The sequence below is a fragment of the Coregonus lavaretus genome (genome assembly GCF_964263955.1).
Source record: "Coregonus lavaretus genome assembly, contig: HAP1_SCAFFOLD_5652, whole genome shotgun sequence".
In the NCBI taxonomy this organism is placed as follows: Eukaryota; Metazoa; Chordata; class Actinopteri; order Salmoniformes; family Salmonidae; genus Coregonus; species Coregonus lavaretus.
The window spans coordinates 19,746-32,500 of record NW_028164147.1 but is presented as its reverse complement, the minus strand read 5'-3'; the positions used below and the strand labels follow the sequence as shown (position 1 = coordinate 32,500).

Below are 12,755 nucleotides of genomic sequence, written 5' to 3'. Positions count from 1 at the left end.
GTCTAGGGTTTCTGGGATAATGGTGTTGATGTGAGCCATGACCAGCCTTTCAAAGCACTTCATGGCTACAGACGTCAGTGCTATGGGACGGTAGTAATTTAGGCAGGTTATCTTAGTGTCCTTGGGCACGGGGACTATGGTGGTCTGCTTGAAACATGTTGGTATTACAGACTCAGTCAGGGACATGTTGAAAATGTCAGTGAAGACACTTGCCAGTTGGTCAGCACATGCTCGGAGTACACGTCCTGGTAATCCGTCTGGCCCTGCGGCCTTGTGAATGTTGACCTGCTTAAAAGTCTTACTCACATCGGCTACAGAGACCGTGATCACATAGTCATCCGGAACAGCTGGTGCTCTCATGCATGCTTCAGTGTTGCTTGCCTCGAAGCGAGCATAGAAGTGGTTTAGCTCGTCTGGAAGTCTTGTGTCACAGGGCAGCTTGCGGCTGTGCTTACCTTTGTAGTCTTTAATAGTTTTCAAGCCCTGCCACATCCGACGAGCGTCAGAGCCGGTGTAGTACGATTCAATCTTAGTCCTGTATTGACTCTTTGCCTGTTTGATGGTTCGTCGGAGGGCATAGCGGGATTTCTTATAAGTGTCCGGGTTAGAGTCCCGCTCCTTGAAAGCGGCAGCTCTACCCTTTAGCTCAGTGCGGATGTTTCCTGTAATCCATGGCTTCTGGTTGGGGTATGTACGTATGGTCACTGTGGGGACGACATCATCAATGCACTTATTGATGGTGTACTCCTCAATGCTATCTGAAGAATCCCGGAACATGTTCCAGTCTGTGCTAGCAAAACAGTCCTGTAGCTTAGGATCTGCGTCATCTGACCACTTTTTTATTAACTGAGTCACTGGTGCTTCCTGCTTTAGATTTTGCTTATAAGCAGGAATCAGGAGGATAGAGTTATGGTCAGATTAGCCAAATGGAGGGCGAGGGAGAGCTTTGTATGCGTCTCTGTGTGTGGAGTAAATGTGGTCTAGAGTTTTTTTCCTCTGGTTGCACATTTGACATGCTGGTAGAAATTAGGTAGAACGGATTTAAGTTTCCCTGCATTAAAGTCCCCGGCCACTAGGAGCGCTGCCTCTGGATGAGCGTTTTCCTGTTCACTTATGGCCTTATACAGCTCATTCAGTGCAATCTTAATGCCAGCTTTGGTTTGTGGTGGTAAATAGACAGCTATGAAAAATATAGATGAAAACTCTCTTGGTAAATAGTGTGGTCTATAGCTTATCATAAGATACTCTACCTCAGGTGAGCAAAACCTCGAGACTTCCTTAGTATTTGATTTTGTGCACCAGCTGTTGTTGACAAATATACACAGACCGCCACCCCTTGTCTTACCGGAGTCAGCCGTTCTATCCTGCCGATGTAGCGTATAGCCCGCTAGCTGTATGTTGTCCATGTCGTCGTTCAGCCACGACTCGGTGAAACATAAAATATTACAGTTTTTAATGTCCCGTTGGTAGGATAACCGTAATCTTAGGTCATCCAATTTATTCTCAAATGATTGAAGATTGGCTAATAGGATTGATGGGAGAGGCAATTTACTCGCTCGCCGTCGGATCCTTACAAGGCACCCCGACCTACGTCCACGATATCTCTGTCTCTTTCTCATGTGAATGATGGTGATTTGGGCCTTGTCGGGTGTCTGTAGGATATCCTTTGCGGCCGCCTCATTGAAGAAAAAATCTTCATCCAATACGAGGTGAGTAATCGCTGTCCTGATATCCAGAAGCTCTTTTTGGTTATAAGAGACGATGGCAGAAACATTATATACAAAATAAATTACAAATAATGCGGAAAAACACACATAATAGTACAATTGGTTAGAGGGCTGTAAAACGGCAGCCATCTTCTCCGGCGCCATTCCTACTAGTGGCGTAGGAGTAGTAGTAATAGTTGTTGTCGTCGTCGTAGGAGGAGGAGTCACTGTAGTAGTTGTTGTAGTAGTCTTATAGTAGTCAGTCGTATAGTACTAGTAGTAGTAGTAGTAGTAGTAGTAGTAGTAGTAGTAGTAGTAGTAGTATTACTATTAGTAGATGAAGAAGTAGTAGTAGTAGTAGTAGTAGTAGTAGTAGTAGTAGTAGTAGTAGTAGTAGTAGTAGTAGTAGTAGTAGTAGTAGTAGTAGTAGTAGTAGTAGTAGTAGTAGTAGTAGTAGTAGTAGTAGTAATAGTAGTAGTAGTAGTAGTAGTAGTAGTAGTAGTAGTAGTAGTAGTAGTAGTAGTAGTAGTAGTAGTAGTAGTAGTAGTAGTAGTAGTAGTAGTAGTAGTAGTAGTAGTCCCGTGTAGCTCAGTTGGTAGAGCATGGCGCTTGCAACGCCAGGGTTGTGGGTTCGATTCCCACGGGGGACCAGTATGAAGAAAAAAAAATGTATGCACTCACTAACTGTAAGTCGCTCTGGATAAGAGCATATGCTAAATGACTAAAATGTAAATGTAGTATCTACCCAAAGACATTCAGTGATAATATTTGACAACAGGAAAAAAACTCATCAAGTGCATCTAGTCCAATTCCACTGGCATCACCTCTGTGTAACAATGAGCAGGCCAGCTGGTATATGTGGTCTGACCACCAACTGACCCTGTGTTCACACTGTAGTGTATAGCACGTGGACAGCTGCTTTCATGTGGTAGCCCTCTGCTGAGTGTGTGTCAGGTATAAACCCTGTGTCTGGTGTTTGACCTTGTCACAGGGAATGACTATTCCCACACAGTCAGGCTTAGGTGCAGAATGTCTCTCTGTTTTTACAAGCTTAGTAACTGTACTCATAACACACACACACGGCACACACACCTCACACACACTCACACACACACACACGCTACACTACTTTGACACAGGCAGGTTGTTCCTCTCAAATGACAGTGGTCTGAGGGGACGGTATAGTGGGTGTAATTTGGGCTGCCCAAATGTGACAGTATGTCAACCAACACTTACACCAACAGACTCTGGGGTTCGAGGAATGTCAGTTCATGACAGCTTATGTTTCCAAGAAAATGAGTGTGAGTGTTTCAAATTAAATCAAATCTAATTTTATTGGTTGCGTACACATACACTACATGACCAAATGTATGTGGACACCTGGTCGTCTAACATCTCATTCCAAAATCAAGGGCATTAATATGGAGTTGGTCCCCCCTTTGCTGCTATAACAGACTCCACTATTCTGGAAAGGCTTTCCACTAGATGTTGGAACATGCTTCGGGGACTTGCTTCCATTCTGCCACAAGCATTAGTGAGGTCAGCACTGATGTTGGGTGATTAGGCCTGGCTGGCAGTCTGCATTCCAATTCATCCCAAAGGTGTTCGATGGGGTTGAGGTCAGGGCTCTGTGCAGGCCAGTCAAGTTCTTCCACACCGATCTAGACAAACCATTTTTGTATGGACCTCTCCTTGTGCACGGGGGCATTGTCGTGCTGAAACAGGAAAGGGCCTTCCCCAAACTGTTGCCACAAAGTTGGAAGCACAGAATCGTCTAGAATGTCATTGTATGCTGTAGTGTTAAGATTTCCTTTGACTGGAACTAAGTGGCCTAGCCCGAACCATACAAAACAGCCCCAGACAATTATTCCTCCTCCACCAAACTTTACAGTTGGCATATGCATTGGGGCAGTTAGCGTTCTCCTGGCATCTGCCAAACCCAGATTTGTCCGTCTGACTGCTAGATGGTGAAGCGTGATTAATCACTCCAGTGAACGCGTTTACACTACTCCAGAGTCCAATGGCGGCGAGATTTACACCACTCCAGCTGACGCTTGGCATTGACATTGGTGATCTTAGGCTTGTGTGCGGCTGTTCGGCCATGGAAATCCATTTCGTAAGTGTCCGACGAACAGTTCTTGTGCTGATGTTGCTTCCAGAGGCAGGTTGGAACTCGGTAGTGAGTGTTGCAACCGAGGACAGACAATTTTTACGCGCTACGCGCTTGAGCAGTCCTGTTCTGTGAGCTTGTGTGGCCTACCACTTCGCGGCTGAGCCATTGTTGCTCCGTTTCCACTTCACAATAATAGCACTTACAGTTGACCGCGGCAGCTCTAGCAGGGCACAAATTTGACGAACTGTCTTGTTGGAATGGTGGCATCCTATGACAGTGCCACGTTGAAAGTCACTGAGCTAAGGCCATTCTACTGCCAATATTTGTCTATGGAGAGCATGGCTGTGTGCTCGATTTTATACACCTGTCAGCAACAGGTGTGGCTGAAATAGCCGAATCCACTCATTTGAAGGCTTGTCCACACACTTTTGTATATATAGTGTATTATGCAGATGTTATTGTGGGTGTAGCGAAATGCTTATGTTCCTAGCTCCAACAGTGCAGTAATAACCAACAATACAAAACAATAGACACAAATCCCATAAAATATAAAAAATATAGAAATCTTAGAACGAGCAGTGTCAAAGTAATATATACTGAACAAAAATAGAAATGCAACATGTAAAGTGTTGGTCCCATGTTTCATGAGCTGAAATTAAGATCCCAGAAATTTTCCAAAAAGCTTATTTCTCTCAAATGTTTTGCACAAATTTGTTTACATCCCTGTTAGTGAGCATTTCTCCTTTGCCAAAATAATCCATCCACCTGACAGGTTTGGCATATAAAGAAGCTGATTAAACAGCATGATCATTACACAGGTGCAACTTGTCCTGGGGACAATAAAAGGCCACTCTAAAATGTGCCGTTTTGTCACACAATACAATGCCACAGATGTCTCAAGTTTTACTAAGCTATATGGAATTGTTTTTAGAAGGATACCAAGGATCATTTTCATATTTGATTGTGAATTTTAAGACCCCTTGAAGTATCAAAAAAAGCTACAAAAAAATTACTTGCTGAATTATTTTTTTGGTCCTTACTGCTATTAGGACATACAAACACATCGCATATCAGATTCACTACATGGAACAACAAAAAATCTAAATGAAGTTTGTTCTGAAGTGTCTGTCCTATATCTGAGAGATATAAGAAAGATCAGGAAACATTTGTTATTTTTTTTTAAATTTACACATTTACATTTAACCCTTTATTCTTGGCACTAATATACAGGATATTTCCATAAATGTTTTCAACCGGTACCGGGGACTACCAGATGAGTCTTGTGAGGCCTGTGCGCATCCTAGAACAAACCAACCAACATGTAAGTGTTTGAGAGAGACTCACCTTTCCACAGAGGGGTCATATTAGTTTGTAGCCCATACTGTTCGCACGCTACAGACAGAAGTTGGCAGATCGGCTGTACCAACTTCAGGATGTCTCATTGTCTGACAAACACCGATCTAGCTCTGTCACTTTACACCGCAGATGCGGAAGTGCGACATCTGCGGATGCGGTGGATTGAGACACATCAAATGCAAGAAAACAGATACAGTATCTCTAGCTTAAACTGATGGATTGTAATGGGGATTTTTGTATTATGCTAATTAGGGGGTTTAACTAGCCTCTCACAGCACTTCATGATGACAGAATTGAGTGCTACCGGGCGATAGTCATTTAGTTCAGTTACCTTCACTTTCTTGGGTACAGCAACAATGGTGGACATCTTGAAGGAAGAGGGGACAACAGATTGGGCTAGGGAGAGATTGACTATGTCCGTAAACACTCCAGCCAGCTGGTCTGCACATGCTCTGAGGATGTGGCTATGGATGCCGTCTGGGCCAGCAGCCTTGCAAGTGTTGACACGCTTAAATCACTTAGCCATTTAGAACAAGAGCTCACAGTCCTTGTGAGTATCGGTGTCCACGATGTGGCTGTTTTTCCCTTTATAATCCATAATTGTCTGGTGTCCCTGACACATTCGTATCGTGTCTGAGCCATTGAATTGTGACTTCACTTTGTCTCTGTACTGACGTTTGGCCTGTTTGATTGCCTTACGAAGGGCATAGCTGGACTGTTTGTACTTGTCCATGTTCCCAGTCACCTTTCCGTGGTTAAATGCGGTGGTTCGCGCTTTCAGTTATAAGCGAATGCTGCCATCTACCCACAGTTTTTGGTTTGGATCAGTTCTGTGACACTCTGGCTCCGGGACTTTTGTATTTGAGCCAGGGTGTATTTTGTTATGTTTGGTTGGGTGTTTCTAAGTGTTGTATTTCTAGGTTTGGTCAATGACTCCCAATCGGAGGTAACGAGTGTCAGCTGTCGGCTCGTTATCTCTGATTGGGAGCCATATTTATTTCTGTATGTTTTCCTGTGGGGTTTGTGGGTTTTTGTTCCTAGTCAGTCATTGTCACTGTGGACTTCACTATCGTCATTTGTTTGTTGTTTTCGTGGTTGCTTTTATTTAAATAAAGTCAACATGTTCGCTCAACACGCTGCGCCTTGGTCCGTTTCCTTAGACGATCGTGACAGAAAAACCCACCATAAAAGGACCAAGCAGCGTGTCAAGCGGCAACAGGACCTACCTACACAGGAGTTATGGACGCCTATCAAGGATTCATGGACTTGGGAGGAGATACTGGATGGAAAGGGTCCTTGGGCACAACCGGGAGAATATCGCCGCCCTCGGGAAGAGCTGGAGGCAGCTAAAGCCGAGAGGAGGCGGTATGAGGAGGCAGCACGGAGTCAAGGCTGGAAGCCCGTGGGTACTACCCAAAAATTTCTTGGGGGGGGGGCTAAAAGGGAGTGTGGCGAAGTCAGGTAGGAGACCTGCGCCTACTCCCTGGACTGACCGTGGAGAGCGAGAGTACGGGCAGACACCGTGTTACGCAGTAGAGCGCATGGTGTCTCCTGTACGCAGGCATAGCCCGGTTCGGTACATTCCAGCTCCACGTATCGGCCGGGCTAGATTGAGCATTGAGCCGGATGTCATGAAGCCGGCCCAACGCATCAGGCCACCAGTGCGTCTCCTCGGGCCGGCTTACATGGCACCAGCCTTACGCATGGTGTCCCCGGTTCGCCTACATAGCCCGGTGCGGGTTATTCCTCCTTCCCGTACTGGTCGGGCGACGGGGAGTATACAACCAGGTAAGGTTGGGCAGGCTCAGTGCTCAAGGGAGCCAGTACGCCTGCACGGTCCGGTATTTCCGGCGCCACCTCCCCGCTCCAGCCCAGTACCACCAGTGCCTACACCACGCACCAAGCCTCCTGTGTGTCCCCAGCGTCCTGTGCGTCCTGTTGCTGCTCCCCGCACTAGCCCGGAGATGCGTGTCCTCAGCCCGGGACCACCAGTTCCGGCACCACGCACCAGGCCTTATGTGCGTCCCCAGGGTCCAGCATGCCCTGTTGCTACTCCCCGCACTAGCCCTGAGAGGCGTGTCCTCAGCCCGGGACCACCAGTTCCGGCACCACGCACCAGGCCTATAGTGCGTCTCGGCCGGCCAGAGTCTGCCGTCTGCCCAACGGCGCCTGAACTGCCCGTCTGCCCAACGGCGCCTGAACTGCCCGTCTGCCCAACGGCGCCTGAACTGCCCGTCTGCCCAACGGCGCCTGAACTGCCCGTCTGCCCAACGGCGCCTGAACTGCCCGTCTGCCCAACGGCGCCTGAACTGCCTGTCTGCCCAACGCCGTCTGAACTGTCCGTCTGCCAAGCGCTGCATAAGCCGCCCGTCTGCCATGAGCCGTCAGAGCCGTCCGCCAGACCGGAGCTGCTAAAGCCTTCCGCCAGACAGGATCAGCCAGAGCCTTCCGCCAGACAGGATCAGCCAGAGCCTTCCGCCAGACCGGATCAGCCAGAGCCTTCCGCCAGACAGGATCAGCCAGAGCCTTCCGCCAGACAGGATCAGCCAGAGCCTTCGGCCAGACAGGATCAGCCAGAGCCTTCCGCCAGACCGGATCAGCCAGAGCCTTCCGCCAGACAGGATCAGCCAGAGCCTTCGGCCAGACAGGATCAGCCAGATCCGTCGGCCAGCCATGAGCAGCCAGATCCGTCAGCCAGCCATGAGCAGCCAGATCCGTCAGCCAGCCATGAGCAGCCAGATCCGTCGGCCAGCCATGAGCAGCCAGATCCGTCGGCCAGCCATGAGCAGCCAGATCCGTCGGCCAGCCATGAGCAGCCAGATCCGTCAGCCAGCCATGAGCAGCCAGATCCGTCAGCCAGCCATGAGCAGCCAGATCCTTCAGCCAGCCATGAGCCGTTCAGCCAGGATCCGCCAGAGCCGTCCAGCCAGGATCCGCCAGAGCCAGCCAGCCAGGATCCGCCATTGAGTCAGGTGCTGCCCCTTATCCTGGTGCTGCCCCTTAGTCCGGTACTGCCCCTTAGTCCGGTGCTGCCCCTTAGTCCGGTGCTGCCCCTTAGTCCGGTGCTGCCCCTTAGTCCGGTGCTGCCCCTTAGTCCGGTGCTGCCTCTTAGTCTGGTGCTGCCCCTTAAACCGGTGGGGGTCATGTGGAGGAGGCTAGGGAAGCGGGTGGTGACTAAGGTGGGGTGGGGACCACGACCAGGGCCAGAACCGCCACCGTGGACAGACGCCCACCCAGACCCTCCCCTAGACTGTATGCTGGTGCGCCCGGAGTTCGCACCTTTAGGGGGGGGTACTGTGACACTCTGGCTCCGGGACTTTTGTATTTGAGCCAGGGTGTATTTTGTTATGTTTGGTTGGGTGTTTCTAAGTGTTGTATTTCTAGGTTTGGTCAATGACTCCCAATCGGAGGTAACGAGTGTCAGCTGTCGGCTCGTTATCTCTGATTGGGAGCCATATTTATTTCTGTATGTTTTCCTGTGGGGTTTGTGGGTTTTTGTTCCTAGTCAGTCATTGTCACTGTGGACTTCACTATCGTCATTTGTTTGTTGTTTTCGTGGTTGCTTTTATTTAAATAAAGTCAACATGTTCGCTCAACACGCTGCGCCTTGGTCCGTTTCCTTAGACGATCGTGACAAGTTCTAATCATCACAGTGGAAACAACATCCCCTATGCCCTTCCTGATGAACTCAGTCACAGAGTCAGTGTATACATCAATGTTAATAATAATAATAATAATAAATGTTCTTCTCAGAGGCAACCCGGAACATGTCCCAGTCCACGTGATCCAAATAATCTTGACACATACATTCCTATTGGTCAGACAGTCCTTACCACACATACTTCCTGTTTATGTTTCTGCCTATAGGAAGGGAGTCAGAATGGAGGCGTGATCTGATTTGCCGACGGGAGGACGGGGGAGGGCTTTGTAGCCGCACCTGAAGGGAAGTAGCAATGTTCAAGAATTCTTGATGAGCAAGTAGCTCAGGTAATGTGTTGATAAAACTTCGGTAGCATTTTCCTCAGATTTGCTTTATTAAAGTCCCCAGCTACAATAAATGCAACGTCAGTAGAAGCAGTTTCCAGTTTGCACAAAGTCCAGTGTAGTTCCTTGAGAGCCGTCGCGGTGTCGGCTTGAGGGGGAATATACACTGCTGTGATGATGACCAAAGAGAATAATCTCGGGAGGTAATGTGGTCTGCATTTGATAGTGAGGTATTCCAGATCGGGAGAACAAAAGGACTTGAGTTCCTGTACGTTACCACAATCACACCATGAGTAGTTAATCATGAAACATACACCTCCACCTTTGTCCGGGGACTGAACATTCGCAAGCAATACAGAGATGGATGGTATGCACTTCTCCTGAGTCGGACTAAAATCCCACTCCGTTTACACACAGTTTGTGTATACAGTAACTGTGTGTGTGCGTGTGTGTGTGTGTGTGTGTGTGTATGTGTGTGTGCATTGTAGGCACAATGTACGTGAGGATGGCTCCAGGGTGGTCCGGAGGAGGGCTAGGCCCCCGGACCGTAAATTGGCATTTTTCAAACACCTGAAACAGCTTTTTCCTGCAATCTAGAGCCATAATAATTTTGCTTAATTCGATGTAAAAAAATATGCATGACGTGGAAACGACTTTGATTCAATCAGTGTGTGCCCAGTGGGTAAGCATACCTCTTTAGCTGTCTGTATCCTCCTGACTGGTGGTTCTTTTTGTAGCCATTTCCTGCAGTCAATGACCAAAAGCGCCCACTTTGGCCTCATGGGTGGAATGTTATTAATATTTCATAATTAATAAAGACTTTTTCAAAAACCCGACAAAAATCTGATGTTTCTATGGCAAACAGTTTTGTTATATGTCAGTCTTCTGTGATGTATGTAAAGTGTAATATTGGGATGCAAACTAAAAATTGAATACATTTAAACTTTTTTTTAAAAGCCCATAACCATGTGTATGAGGTGTATACTTTTGTTTCAAAGTAGATTTGGTTAAGAATACCAAGAATCACTCTGTGTGACCCTGATTTAGCTCACTGAAGTAAAAGGTTAAAGAAATTAAATATGCTTCTCTGCATCTCTGCTAAAATCTTGGTAAAAGATTGAACGGAATGTGAGTCTTGTTCAATGCATTTAGTTATTGCTTGCTTTTCTAAAGTCTATCAGCCTTGCCAGCAGGCATGATAAGATAGTTAGACAAGCTAGCTAGCTACTGAAACTTGATTGATAGCCTGAAATGGCTTCTTGGTAGCTAGTTATGAAGTTGTGAGATTGGTAACCTATCTGGGCTAGCTAAAGCCAACTTCATAAAATTACTAGATGGCTTGTAGTATTACAGAGAAACAACAACAACAACAACAAAATGTTATATAAAAAAAGGTAATCTGAGGGTGCACGTGCACCTGTGCCCCCTATGGGCACGACACCAATAATTGAGTGTGGGCCAGTAACCCAATGGTTGCTGGTTTGAATCCCTGAGCCACCTAGGTGAAAGGTTTGTTAATGTGCCCTTGAGCAAGGCACTTAACCCTAGTTAATCTGGATAAGAGTGTCTGCTAAGTGTGTGTATACACACGTGTGTGTTCTATGTTGCATGTATCCTTCGTGAAAGTGTTTTGCCGTGTGTGTGTATATGTGAATGTGTGTGTGCTTTGTCAACACCAAAATCAAATCAAATCAAATGTTATTTGTCACATACACCTGTTTAGCAGATGTTATTGCGGGTGCAGTAATATCTAACAAGTAATATCTAACAATTTCACAACATATACCCAATACACATAAATCTAGTAAGGAATGGAATTTAATAATATATACATATATGGACAAGCAATGACAGAGCGGCATGGACTAAGATACAGTAGAATATTATAGAATAGAATACAGTATATACATATGAGATGAGTAGTGCAAGATATGTAAACATTATTAAAGTGACTAGTGTTCTATTTCTTAAAGTGGCCAGTGATTTCAATAGGCAGCAGCAGCCTCTAATGTGCTAGTGATGGCTATTTAACAGTCTGATGGCGTTGAGATAGAAGCAGTTTTTCATTCTCTTGGTCCCAGCTTTGATGCACCTGTTCTAACCTTACCTTCTGGATGATAGCGGGGTGAACAGGCATTGGCTTGGGTGGTTGATGTCCTTGATGATCTTTTTGGCCTTCCTGTGACATCAGGTGCTGTAGGTGTCTTGGAGGGCAGCTAGTTTGCCCCCGGTAATGCGTTCGGCAGACCACACCACCCAATGGAGAGCCCTGTGGTTGCGGGCGGTGCTACAGCCCGATAGGATGCTCTCAATTATGCATCTGTAAAAGTTTGTGAAGGTGCCAAGCCACATTTCTTCAGCCTCCTGAGGGTGAAGAGGCTATGTTGCACCTTCTTCACCACACTGTCTGTGTGGGTGGACCATTTCAGTTTGTCAGTGATGTGTACGCCAAGGAACTAGAAGTTTTCCACCTTCTCCACTGCGGTCCCGTCGATGTGGATAGGGGGGTGCACCCTCTGCTGTTTCCTGAAGTCCACGATCATCTCCTTTGTTTTGTTGACGTTGATTGAGAGGTTATTTTCCTGGCACCACACTCCCAGAGCCCTCACCTCCTCCCTGTAGGCGGTCTCGTCATTGTTGGTAGTCAAGCCTACTACTGTTGTGTCGTCTGCAAACTTGATGATTGAGTTGGAGGCGTGCTTGGCCACGCAGTCATGGGTGAACAGAGAGTACAGGAGGGGGCTGAGCACACACCCTTGTGGGGCCCCAGGGTTGAGGATCAGCGAAGTGGAAATGTTGTTTCCTGCCTTCACCACCTGGGGGCGGCCCGTCAGGAAGTCCAGGACCCAGTTGCACAGGGCGGGGTTCAGACCCAGGGCCTCGAGCTTGATGATGAGCTTGGAGGGTACTATGGTGTTGAATGCTGAGCTATAGTCAATTAACATAATTCTTACATAGGTATTCCTCTTGTCCAGGTGGGATAGGGCAGTGTGCAGTGTGATGGCGATTGCATCGTCTGTGGATCTATTGGGGCGGTAAGCAAATTGAAGTGGGTCTAGGGTGACAGGTAAGGTAGAGGTGATATGATCCTTGACTAGTCTCTCAAAGCACTTCATGATGAGAGAGGTGAGTGCTACGGGGTGAAAGTCATTTAGTTCAGTTACCTTTGCTTTCTTGGGTACAGGAACAATGGTGGCCATCTTGAAGCATGTGGGAACAGCAGACTGAGAAAGGGAGAGATTGAATATGTCCATAAACACTCCAGCCAGCTGGTCTGCTGTTCCCACATGCTTCCAGCCACCACTCTCATATTCACAGTACCCCTCTTGTACAGATTGCTATTTCACCAGGTCTCTTTGAAGAGATCACAGATAGACTTCATAAACAGCTTTCTATGGAACCAGCACAATTACATTTTACCCAACAATCAACAACTCCAGAATAATGTTACCTCTGGTGAAGTGCACACACAAACATACACACACACACTCACGCATAGACGGACAGGAAGGCCAAAGTGGGCGCTAGGTGACATCATCCTACCAACTATCATATTTAATCAGCTTTAATCAGGTACTTCCTTCCTTCCTGTGAGT

At 47.1% G+C, this 12,755-nt stretch overlaps 1 long non-coding RNA gene across 2 annotated transcripts in view; it reads left to right on the top strand.

Annotated features, from left to right (window-relative positions):
* The window catches only part of LOC311117424, a 13,995-nt gene extending 3,868 nt beyond the window's left edge, over positions 1-10,127 (top strand). Inside the window, exon 3 of one of the 2 annotated variants that reach the window (XR_014611624.1) lies at positions 9,043-10,127. This is a non-coding gene — a long non-coding RNA (uncharacterized lncRNA). Of the gene's footprint in view, positions 1-5,049; positions 5,800-9,042 lie in introns of those variants that run through there. The other variant, XR_014611625.1, reaches the window with a different exon arrangement.
* The last annotated feature ends 2,628 nt before the right edge of the window (positions 10,128-12,755 follow it).